Source organism: Euphorbia lathyris, chromosome 5 (genome assembly GCF_963576675.1).
Source record: "Euphorbia lathyris chromosome 5, ddEupLath1.1, whole genome shotgun sequence".
In the NCBI taxonomy this organism is placed as follows: Eukaryota; Viridiplantae; Streptophyta; class Magnoliopsida; order Malpighiales; family Euphorbiaceae; genus Euphorbia; species Euphorbia lathyris.
In genome coordinates, this window is record NC_088914.1 from 40,361,248 (window position 1) to 40,374,958 (window position 13,711).

Consider the following 13,711-nt stretch of genomic DNA (forward strand, 5'->3'; position numbering starts at 1 on the left):
TTTTTGGATCTGTCGAGAGACGTAACCATGCGTTTGTTTAGTGATGGAATCACTTTTGGATTTTATCTTAGGGAACGAATTCATCGCGTAACGTGTTTGTTCTTAGCGTCGAGAATTCGTTTGCTCATTATACTACATGAAAAGACGGCGAGTCTTATTTGAGCGCACGGTAATCTTTCGGCTAACAACAATCCTTTATCCTTTCCAATCTACAGGATACGTCACCTTAGTGTGGTTACAAAAAATCAACGTTTCGTTGAATCGCGCGTTTATTTGAAGCGAGGATATCACCGTTTTCTTTCTTTTAAGCGCGAGTTTAAGCAAACCTGTATATCGGGCCATATTTCTTGCAGTTTTGGCAACGGTCGAAATGATCGAGTCGTTAGCCAAAACCCGCAGTCTCGTCCATATGGCGCAACTATATGGTTTGGCTTAATTCGGCTTCGAGATTTCAAACGGGGTATATAATCGTTCGAGACACGTATTCAACGGCATTGGTTTATTTTCTTTAACTACCCTTGGGATTGACATATATCGTAGACTCGGAATGATTTTTGGTCGTTTAGTTCATTTTTTCCTTTTCTTTTATTTTCTTAGTCACCTTTGCGGATACATCCATTTCTCTTAAGAACAACTCGAGGCGTAACGTGAAAGCTCATCTTTTATTCAGAAGGGACGGGCTACTTGTGCGAAACTTTTCACGTTACGATAGGGTCATTCGAGACAGAAATGTTCTTTGTTTTCGTTTCGTCATGATTTCGTTTTATCCCAATTTATTTAAAGAATGTGAATAACGGCTACCGTTAATATAGTCTTTTGTATCGACATGTAATTATCCTCAACAACAAACCGATTCATACTAATACGTGCTTATATCATAACGCATTTCCTGAACATGTGCCTTCGTCGGGACACCGAAAGGGACAAGGCGGGTCGCACATGTTCATTCATACGAGATGACTAAGTCGTCTTTAGTTCAAATCGTTTCAATGTTTTAGGGTAATTAGTATGTCGATTCATGAGCATATATTAACGCATCGTCTCATTTTCTTTACATATTTTAGGATTTAGACACGTATCATGGCGGTTTGAAAACACGAACTGATTCATTTATCACATCAAAAATAGTAACGGGTAATCCTATGGAAACTTCTAAGGCTACTATATGCTGACACGGCTGACCGCGGGACCTCACAGGACCGCACAGATTCGCCCCTAACGAATGGATGGGGACCCTCTGGCGCCTTACTGTAAGGGGGAACTTACGCTATCCTCTTTCGAGCGACGAATGGACTCTCGCTAGAGGTTTCGTGGAAATTACCCAAAGGGTTTGCAATAATGCACATGTATGCATACGAAAAGAAGTAAAACGATCCGTCCCCGTTAAGGGCTTAGTGCATGCCTTCCGGAATCAAATTTCTCGCTTCCCCAGCAGAGTCGCCACTTGTTAGACGAGGTGCCGCGGCCTAATCTCCCGGGCGGACCGGGGGGTGGACAACCTCATGGCGACGTAAGCGGTGATTGGCGCCGAAAGCAACCAATCGTGGAATCAAGCTGCTCGGCAGGACCGGAGCTCGGAGATATGGAAGAGTCGCCACCCACGAATGGGAAAATGAACACCGATCCCTTGCGGGAGACCGGTGTGGGTTCGGGAAACTTAGGTACGAGCCGAGAAGGCTAGCTCCTTTCCGGAGAAAGGCTACTAGGCACCCCGATATCGCCCGGTTATGAACCACCGGCCTCCTACTCAGCATGTTAGGCGATAACGGACTAATCGTATACTTCTTTAAGTTTAAAATTCATTTGAAACCCTTTTCTTTCTCTTTTTAGAAACCGTTTTGAGCATATGATATTGAAAAGCCACATCAGTAAAGAATCACCCATTTATGTTTATACATACACAGAGAGGGGGAAGAAAGAAGTGATTTATTTACAACCGTATTAAATATTATGTCGTGTGTTTATTCTACACTAACTTATTTCTCCAAAACGGATTTATTTACATGGTTCGCACCTTAATCGCCGTTGGAACGATTAGGGTGCGTTTTAAAACCCCGTTTGATGAAGTTCACTCGAATCGCCGTTGGAACGACTCGAGTATTTGAAAACGTTTGAGATAAAAACCTTTAATGAGAAAACATGGTTAAGCATACAAGTCTATTTTACTTTGTACAAATCATTTAAGAAAACGATTCAAAACTCCTTATTTACAACGAACACGATTTAATTAACCTTTAATCCGCCTTTGGAACGGATTAAGGTTTTAAAACGTGGTGTTTTGAAGATGATTTGAAATATTAACAAGAATGACCCTATTTATTTACATTAGAAATCTACAAAAAACTCATTAGTTTAAATAATTTAATTGAAAAACTCTCTTTTTGTGATTTATTTTACCCACTTATTTAATGGACTCTCTAATTGTTTTAATTATGTTAACAACCCATTTAAACCACCATCAATACTCAAACAAAGCCCACTTGAAATATGGACTTAAGATTAGGCCCAAAAGAATAAAGAAAGTAATTTATGCATACATATATACATTTAAAATAAAAAATAGGATATGAGAATAAAAGCTAATACAAAATGAACTATATGTATATGAAAATAATAAGTACTATATACTTATACTTTAAAAATGCTAAAGCAATAAGTAAATCTTATGGATAAGAAAATAATATTTACCCAAAAATAACTTCCTTCAATAATCAACAAAATAACCCAAATGTTCCCAAAACTATACATATATATACATAATTAATATAGTTTAAATACCAAAAATGACATATACTAATATCCATCCATTATTTCTCAAAATATCAAATAACTAATATTTAAACATAGCCTAAGTTAATGAAAAGGAAATACTTATATATATATTTATACTTATATTATAAAATAAAATAAAAATAATATACTAATATTCTAAAATAAATGTATATACTAAAATTCTAAAATAATTTGAAAAACATGTATTACATAACTATATATATATATACCAAGGATTAAAAGCTTAAAAGTTAAGAAAAAGGGACTGGAATGGCATTTTTTACATTTTGGCAGATTTACCGACGGAAAATCCGTCGGTAAACAGCCTTTAGTGACGGAATTGGCAAATTACAACAGCACTCCCGTATTTTCCAGATTTGTTCAAAAGCTTTAAATTAAATCTAATTCAATCGTTTTGGACTTCCGAACTACCAAAGATGGATCATAGTCGAAAACGGAAGTTCCTAAAACGATGTTTTTATTTTAAAACGTTATTTGGAAACCTCTTTTAAATTAAAAAAAACTTATAATTACAACATTTTCGATACCCGAACTACCTTTTTATCGGATCACGGTTCGTATTGGGATATCCAAACGAGGTTTTTATTTTAAAACAAAACCGAATTTTATTTAACACGAAACGAAAATTAAATAAATACGCTAACTAAATAAAACGTGATAAAATAAATAAATGACTAAAGGAATAAAAACTATAGCATAAAAAATAAATAGAAGGAGAGAAATAAATTAAATAAAATAAAGAGTCTAGTCCTCGGATAATACCTTTGATTCGGTATCTGACAGTCGAAGCCGATTGATTCCACGAACCGCGAGCTCCCGATTTTAATAAAACTTTAGTAAAAATTGAACTTAGGAAATTTGGAATTTTTAAGAAAAAAATATTTTTCTCAAAAAAATCCACTCTCTCTCTCTAAAATGTTTAGAGTGAGAAAGTTTTCCCTTTCCCAAAAAGGCCCCCTCTTCACCTTGGGATCCGTGCCCTTATTATAGAGAAACGGATCCCGGAACAATGGGCGACGCATGGGCGTCGCCCATTGTGGTTGGGCGGCCGCCCAACCTAGTGTTGGGCGATCGCCCAACGCGAGGTTATGAATAATTATAAACACTAACTAGATAAAAAATCTAATTAAAAAGATATATTATTTCTAACAGTACCAACAGAGTATTTCAGAGAAATAAAAATGGATATAGGAAATTTTAATATGGAAAGTGAGAGAGAAAGAACTTTGAAATTCAACAATGAAAATAAAATGTTTCAACAACAACGATGAATATTACCCTTTTCAACCAAAACAAACAAACATATATGACAAAATTAATGGAAGAAATTTCTTTTCCAAATATAGAAGTTTGACCTTTATATATATATATATATATATATATATATATATAGAAGTTCATCAGATACAAAATGTGATTAATAGTATAAAGATTGACAATATTATTATAATTATAATAAAATACTTCATATACAAACAAAATCATAGTTAATGGCAATATAATAATAGACAAAGTAATAACTAACCGTGATTAAGTTGTTTAGGTGAGTTATTTGCAATAACTTGATTTTGTGGAAAAAAGGAATACTCCATTTATTGTTTATTTCGTTGTTTTCTATGTATATACATATAATTCTAATTCTTTCTAAAAAAACAATTCTAATTCACTCCGAGAAAAATACTTTAAGGGAGGAGAATTAAAGACGTCTGATGTCAACACTATTCAATGGTGGCTTCAAACAACTATGGAGTTATAGATAGCAACAGGTACTGGTACAGATATCCGGTACTATTCGATCCTATAGAATTATTAGTACTCTGTATAAAAGAGTATGAGATCAAAATCATTACTCATTACGCATATGAGACGGATATGGAAATACCGATATCCATTATAATTCTTTACATATTAAAAAATATTATTCTTTTTTAGATGTAAGATGTAGGATTCAAGCCTCAACCTTTTGTTCTGCAACCATTGAGTGATACCACTAACCTAGTTTATTTTATTGATTAATGTTCAATAGGTTCAATTTTTAAATGGATGATTTATTAAATTTATATTTTGTTAAAATTTTAATATTTTTTATTTGGAAAAAGTACAAAAATAAACTTTATGATTTGTTCTATTTTCAAACATAAACTATGTGGTTTAAAAGTTGACAAACATGTACTTTGGGGTTGATTCCGTTAGCAAACACAATCCAAATTTACTAACGGTGTTAAAAAAAGTTAAAAGTCTAAGGAAACAGAGTTAAATTTTGTCCTTATATTTATTTATTTTATAAATTAATCCATTTATTATCTAATTATCACAAACAACCCCAAAATAAAATAAAAATAAAATACACCATCTTCTACGTCTCTCTTTATTTTTTTTTTTATTTTTTTTCTTTTCTCTCTCTCTTCTCTTTTTCTCTTTGCTGTCAAACTGTTTCAAAATTCAATTAAAGGTGCTTCCGACATTGAAATTTTAATTATGAGTTTGTATGCTAAATGGCTTCCCATACATCAAATTAATATGTTGAAGACAACAAGTCCAAGGGAATATTAATTGAATTACCAGATCATAAGTGCAGAAGGGATGACAAATCGAAAGACCTCCCCAACTCCTCGGAACAGCTCCAAAGTAATTGGAACTCGGGTTTTAGCACAAGCGGAAAAAAATTTCATATAAGATGTTAGAAAAACAACATTGAACCAATTGAATATATTGATAGCTAAAGCCCCACCAAGATTACCGAGGCCTGATTTGAATACCAAAAGCCAACATAGAGGTATGTGTAAAGAAAGTAAAACAAGAGAGCTAATTAACATAGCTTTGGTTAAGTTCTGTGTCTGGAAGTATCTAGCAAGTGGTTGAAAGATTGCATTTGCAAATAGTGCTGGAATTAACAATCTTGTAAATTTACCAGCTCCATGAGCAATTGCTGGATTTTGTCCCATTAGAATAAGTAAATACTCCATGTTGAACCAAATCAAAAAAACAGCAACAGCAACTAAGATTAGAGAGAAGATAGCCACAACAATGTCAAACTGAATCAATTGATTTTGTATGATGTTTATATTAATCGTTCTCATTTTATTAATTCAATTGATTTTAGAGAGAAATTAACAAAAAGGAGAGAAGAGAGAGAAAGAAGAAGGAAAATAAGAAATAAAAATAAAAAAAAAAATTAAAGAGATGGAAAATATGGAAGATAGCCACTCATACTTCCCATTACGCATGCAGAAGTTTCCATGAATGTATTTTTTGGATTGAACCCAATTCCAGTCATGCTACCCCAAATGAGGTTTGGACCGGGTTGCTAACAATCAGCCAGACCATAATACTCATGAGTATATATACGGGAAGGTTCGTTTGTTGTTCCTAACTGGGAGGCTATTTTGGTGAGAACTGTGGATGAAGGAAAATAGGCAAACACAGACATAGCAGAACTATAATTTTTTTTACCTATTTCCCTTAACCAAGATCCGTTAAACGTTATTTCACATAAAGAGGGATAGAACGAAATACCTTAATTGATGATCTATCTACAGTTGCAAATGAAGTGCCCACAACTCTTAATCCCGAGTTTTACGAGTATATATACGGGAAGGTTCATTTGTTGTTCCCAACTGGGGAGGCTATTTTGGTGAGAACTGTGGATGAAGGAAAATATGCAAACACGGGTACAACAAAAATATAATTTTTTTTACCTGTTTCCCCTAATCACGATCCATTAAACGTTATTTCACATAAAGAGAGATAGAACAAAATACCTTAATTGACGATCTATCTACAGTTGCAAATGAAGTGCCCGCAACTCGTAATCCCGAGTTTCATGAGCACAAACAAAAACAACAAGTAAACGATTAGAATCACAACCAATGAATAGCAATCAAGAAAGATTACCTCTAATAAATCAACACAAGATCAAAAATAGAGAAAACGAAGATAGAAACTAATCGAATGGAGACGAACGGAGTATTCTTGCTCTCTAATATGTGTTGGCCGAAATTCCCATGTAGGGGAGGTGTATTTATAGTCTCTTAGATTGAATTAAAACACTTAATTAGAGTCCTATTCCAAATAGCACTCTTATTTAGATAATATTAATATTATCTATAATTATATCTAAATATAATACAAATAATATTTATATTATTTAGTTGTGATAGGATAATATTAGGGATATAATTAAATTAAATCACCTAACTATTTTATCCTATAATTAATTTAACCATAATTATAATCTAATTATAATTATCTATATAAATTAATTAAGCAAAATTAATATACATAATATATGTATATTTTAGATAGGATAATATTTACTTAGTTAGGGATGTAATTACATTAAATCTCCTAACCTATTTATTCTATAATTAATTTAACCATAATTATAATCCAATTATAATAATCTAAATAAATTAACTAAATTAATATACATATATGTATATAAATTTCGGCCCCTGTTATCCATTTTTATCTCTTCATTCATTAATTACTATATTACCCTCTTTTGGTTCCAAGTCTTATGTGTGACCCATTAGATTCTTATTGCTACTAGCCGTATATATTTATTGAATTAATTTTCAAAATTACATTCAATCTATTGTATATCGGAATGAGTGCGCGGACTGTGAATAGAAAAACCATAAACATTCCCCTAGAGCCATAAGAAGACAAGTTGATTCCGTCGTTGACCTTTCCGTATTAGGTCCAGTATAATTCGATCCTTCACCAGCTATATCCTTGAACGAATCTTGTGACTATGGATAGTGTCAAGTCACATATAACGAGATGTTTATTTTACTTGTTCAGGCAGAGTTGACTCCGAATAGATAGATTAAATGAAATCTCCATTTCAACTCTTAATCTATCACCTTGCAATGATTTAGAGTCAAGTCTCCACAAGCGATCATGGATACATCTCCCATTTATCAGGAGTGATGGATGTTCAATCCAATATTAACTATTTCGTAATTACTTTGTGTGATACCCAACGCCTGCCCGCACACACCCCAGGATCCTTCCTGTTATGGACCGTGTTTGAACAGAGTCAAAGTATCACACTCCATAATCCAGAATCACTAATTAATATTCCTTTGAGTCCGAGGATTACTTATGCCTACTAATACCAATGTGATAGACAGGTGACATAAGATAAATCCATCCGTCCTGTTATCTCAAGTCGGGTCCCCAATCCTAATGAACTCCTTCACCGGATCTATGTAACTGCCCAGATATCTCCATATCTAAAGCTTGTGAGATCAGCTCTCTGTTTATAAAAAAAGACATTATTACATGCAAGTCTCAACAGTATTATGTTAATCCCTATATAAACATATTACGTGACTTGAGGTGGTTTTAAGTTTATTAGTTCATTATAAGGTTTGATCTCACTTCATGCTTGTATGAACACTTTATAAACACTTTAAATAAACTTCGGGATTTTCTTTTATTTGACTTAATTAGTTCTTAAAGATGAATGCCTTTATATACTTAAAACAAACTATATCTTATTAAAACAAATGATATAAAAGAACAATTCATTTAAAATGTTTATATCCTAAAACAATTGTCTATAGGACATAAAACCCCAATAATGGAGAAGTTGTTCACATCATCTGGGCTCATGTAGGAAGCAACCCTTTGTAGGAATATATGTCAATGGACTCTGCTAGCGAGGTAACTGGTGTTTTATTGTTAAGGGTCTTATTGGTGAAATTTTCTTTACTAGATTAATTACCAATTGTCGTCGTTCTCAAAGTTGATGAAGTCATGATCATTTCTTAGCTCCACATTCACCGCACTAATGACAAATAAGGGAGATTTTTCGCGACTGGATTTCTAATTCTTCCTTGAGATTTGATTGCTTCATGCAAAACAACGTAGAGCAAATAAACTAGATAGTGTATGTAAAATGTACCTGAGGGAACCATGACCTCCACCTTTTATAGTCTTATCATAGTCTGATATAGAATAAACATAATATAATCGGAACAAAGACCCAACAAAGGTGGAATGATGGCCCTGAACTAAAAGCCCCTGTCATAAGGGAGCAGTTAAATTAGAAAGCTTCAAAGAGAAAGGATTCAGTTCGACACGTGGACTAATAGGAGCTTCAGATTCTAATAACACGCTCCTAATCCCAAGATTGCGCCAAGAATTACAAAGTAACATAAAAGGATTAGGGTCTGAAACCAACCAACGGTCTACACGTGGAAGGGTGTTTAGCCGAAGCAATTAAGAGTTGATACGTGTAAAGTGCATTACACTTTAGGTATGTAATTGTCTATAAATAGCCTCGGAGAACGCGGGATAGGTGCAATTTTTTTTATTATTCACTTACTTCATAACTGCTTTCAAATTACTTTTTATCTCTAAGAACACTTCTAACTTAAGCATCAGAGAGGGGACACTAGATTCTGGCCCTTCCCTGGCTGTTTTTTTTTATGATTCAGGTCATCGAAAAGTAGCTTAGAGATCATATTCAATATTGAAGACATCATTTGGTGTAGTGAGCATGGATAATCATCGTAATAATGGCTCATGTTCATAGTTTCATGGTTCAGCCAGGTCTTCAAGCTGTGGATATTCCAAGCACATCGACCGCACCTAAACGTGACCTAGTGGATTCAAGCAATAATCCACTAGAACTCTTGCACATCTCTTTAGCTCTAGATCAAAGGATATATTCTTGTGTGGGGCCGTTAGACCACGAATAACACCGTTTTATAGATGGTTTGATGAAGTAGTTGATATACAATATTGGCTCTATTCAAGAATCCATGAATATCCTTCGAGCAGAGCATACAACTCAAATGGAGGTTATGCGGATAGAGTTGAAGGAGGCAAGAAAAGCTGGTAGGCATGGAGATCAGCACTGTTCAATAGCTTGTTCTACAAAACATCACAATATCCGAACATGTCCTGAGAAAAAAAGGATTTTACGAGGAGTCTCAGCTAGAGGTAATCCACGGAAGATCCAAGGATAAACATGTTAGTCCTCCATACTAAAGGTGTTGTCAATCGCCTTCACCTATCAATCAAGTTCCCAATCCTGAAGGTTCCAGATCCCCGAAGTGGCATCGAGGCATTCGTCATGATTCCACCAAACCCTTGATTCGCCACTACAAAGCATATAAGAAAAGATCAGAAATTTCTAGATCTCCAGATCAAAAGAACCGAAGGCAGCAGCCAAAGCCGAATGGGGATGATCATTCTTTGAAGGAGGAGGTTTATAACCTCATCAGGAAGGAACTTCAGCATGTTATGAAAGATGAAGGATTAGAATTCATGATGCCAAAAACTACGAATATGGATACTCCTCTTAGTGCTAAAATAATGAACCACCCTATGCCAAGAGGATTCAATTATCCTCTCCTTAAAGATTACAATAGTATGACTGATTCTACCCTTCACGTGAAGAATTTTCTTAGAGCTCTTCAAACTACCACGACAACATATGCTCTTATGTGCCGCCTGTTTTCTTTAAACCATCAAATTCAGCATAATTGACGACTCCCTTTTCTGAACTTGAGCATTCGAATTGATAGTGTCCATGCCTTCCACATCGAAAGAAATTAATAGCAGCCCTATTGACAAAGGGCCTAGCTCTTCCCCGTCCTCTAAAGTTACCTCTTCCTCTCTGAAATCTGCCTCTTCCTTGTGCACTCTTTGGCTCATTCTCCACCTATAGAACCTGGTCTCCACTTCTCTTCTCAATCACCTTATGTTCATGTACAAGCAACAATGCTTGTAATTCATCTAGTGTTAGTCTATCAATATCCTTTGACTCCTCAATTGAGCATACTACAAAGTTGAATTTTTCCAATGAGACTTCGAAGTATTTTCTCAATAATTTTGACATCACTCATATCTTTTCACAATTCCTCATGTCATTAGTAGTAGACATGACTCTTGCAAAATATTCAGATACACCTTCTCCTATCTTCATCTCAAGAGTTTCAAATGTTCTGCGAAGTCATTGGAGTTGAGCCCTCTTCACGCTAGCACTTCCCTGATATTTGACTTTCATTGAATCCCACAACTGCTTGGTCTTCTTCTTCTAAGTGATGGTTTTTAGAATGCTCTTATCTATGGATTGAAAGAGATAATTCTTTGCTTTGCGATCCTTGGGTCTCACTTCGTAGATTGCCTTTTGTTGTGTTGCGTTTATTACTTCGTTTCCCTTTGGTTCTTCAAAACCAGATTGAATGACGCTCCAATATTCCTTAGAACGCAGGAGATTTTCCATAATCAAGCTCTAGTGATCGTAGTCTTCATCAAATTTTGGAACACAAGGCGTTGTGAAGCCTCCTGTATAGTTTTGTGTTTTTCCTCTCAAACACTCTTACAATACTAGCTTTTTCTCTCCTTATCTCAGTATTTTTCCTCTCAAATATTGAGTTTGTATGTTTCTTTTATCAGGTATGTAATGGCTCTGATACCAAATAAAGGAACCTAATAAATCTTGTTATTCAAATAGAAAATAATTGTGGCCTTTATGGAGCCTTACAAACAGAAAGAGAGAAATAGAAGGAAACTACAACTACACAACTTTGAATAAATCAGCTCCTAAAAACTAGCTTATTTCAAATTTAAATAACTGCCCCACGTCTTCACGAATCACACGCCACTCTTCCACCTGCATTGGGAAACAAGTTAGACTAGGTTTAGGGACAAAACTACAACTATAAATAGAACATTTTATCATTGTATTCAATATCTTTAGTTTTGTGTACAAAAACCTAACCCATTTCAATTTTTCATCTGGTTTATAATAATAAAAAAAAAGAGCTTGACCCTCTTTCTTTTATCGTCCTTCTTTGTTGATCCATAAAGTTTTCTATTTTCAAGAAATCAAAATGAGATGCATTGCAAAAAGATTAAGAAAAAATATTGTGTTATGAAATGCAGAAACTTAATTCCCGTAAAGCAAAAATATTAGGATAATATAATACCATGTCTAAGAATGGACAGCTTATTTGGTTATTAATTGTGTTATGAAATGTGAATGTGAACCCCTAGCTGTCATGCCTAAGAATGAAATAAAAAGATTACAACAAAGACAAAACAGATCCAGAAAGCAATAGGAAGACTTACTTCAAATCAAGTGTGCAAACATTGAGTTGAGACAATGAGAACAAAAAATTGATATAAATACCATGTCTCTTTTCCATTAGACGTGGAAAAGAAAGAGAAAGAGGGTCCTCGATTCCTATGTACAAGTTTAGGAATCATGCTTATGAAGGTGGCGAAGTGCTCGGTTGGGTCCTCGATTCCTATGTACATAGGGAACTTGGGGGTCTTCCAGTTCTTGGGAAAAAATGTAGTCAATAATTCATTGAACCGGAAAGGGTTTGTGGGAGGTGACCTTTCCCAATGACTTCATCTAAGGCTTTATTGTCTAGGAATCTTTGGAACTTCGTTTCTCAAGAGTTGCTCAACTCCGTCAAAGTTTACTCTATAATTTTGGGTGCTCAGTAAGGGCCACCAATAGCATGCACATCTAAAGGTTGGATTCCCATGAGGAGCCATCGCTTCTTAAAGCTGGTTGATTGGGTTCGCTAGGTTGATTTCCTATTCAGGAAGGTTCTTAGCTTAAAGGAATTCCCATAGTTTGTGGTTATCCTCTTGGATCACCTTCTGAGTTTTGACCATCTACCACTGGGTTTCGACATATTGGGCTTGTCCAGCTTGGAAACCTCAGAGAGTCTCCAACAGTTTCGCAGCGGGGTTCTTAGTTTCATCTTCTGAATTTGTCTCTACGAAGACGTTAGTGTCTAAATTCATATGGATGATAGCGCTCTCTTTCTCCTTGTTTGCCATTTGCTTGTTGGTCCTTATGATTTCCTTCGTTGAGGTGACTCCAAGAGGAATAGTTTCCACATTTTTCTTTCGTTAGTTGTAGTGAATGACAAGTAGTGCTCTGGTCTACGCTCACCATATGCACCAAATATTGAGGTATTTAGATTGCACTATTCGGATGTCGGTTAGCCTTCACCTGCGCTAGTAGCAGTCCTTTGAATACACTTCAATAATTAAATTAGTGTGAATATAATGAAATAGAGAGATAAAGTCAAGAGAGATAGTTCTGAATCCTTTATGGATGTTAGGTGTTTCGTATTTATAGACTTTAACATGGAAAAATTGATCTTGGTGTCGAGCCTAAGAAAGCTAGAATGGATCTAGGGTGTTCTTAGGGCTAAAAAGACTATTCTTGATATACTTATATATGCTTCTTGATTGAACTTAAAAGAATTTTGGTTCACTTGTCTCATCAACGATCAATATTAATAGCACATATAAATATATATATATATTAAAAATAATAAAATGAAACCCACATCTGTTTTTTTTGACAAGATGAAACCCACACCACATTGCCTTCTATGGTTACTTTGTTTTTGACAAAGTACCATTACTTGGTGTGTTTTCACCATTGGATGATGGAGTATAAAATTAATCCAATGATGAAAACACACAAAGTAAGGCTTACTTTGTAAAAAATAAAATAACCATAGCCTTTACCCCACATCTAATATTCAATTCTTAACGATTATATAGTGTCTCTCCTTTTCATAATAAGCAAACTTGTATATTATTACACCTAAAAAATGCATAAAAAATACCGCAAAAAAATAATAATAATCCCTTTACAATTCAATTAGAAAAGAAAGGCTTAAAGTACTATTTGACTTCTAAATTATCCAAAATTTTGTCATTTACCTACTGAACTATTATTTGGTCATATTTGACCCTAGATCTATCTCACTTAGTCAAATTTCACTCATTTTATATTAAAACTTAACGGAATTGTTATCTCATTGACAAATAACGATATTTTAACACTTGAACTTAATAGATTTTAATTTAAGATTTGTTTTTTATTTTTTTTAATCTAATTAATTATTTCCACATAATGTTA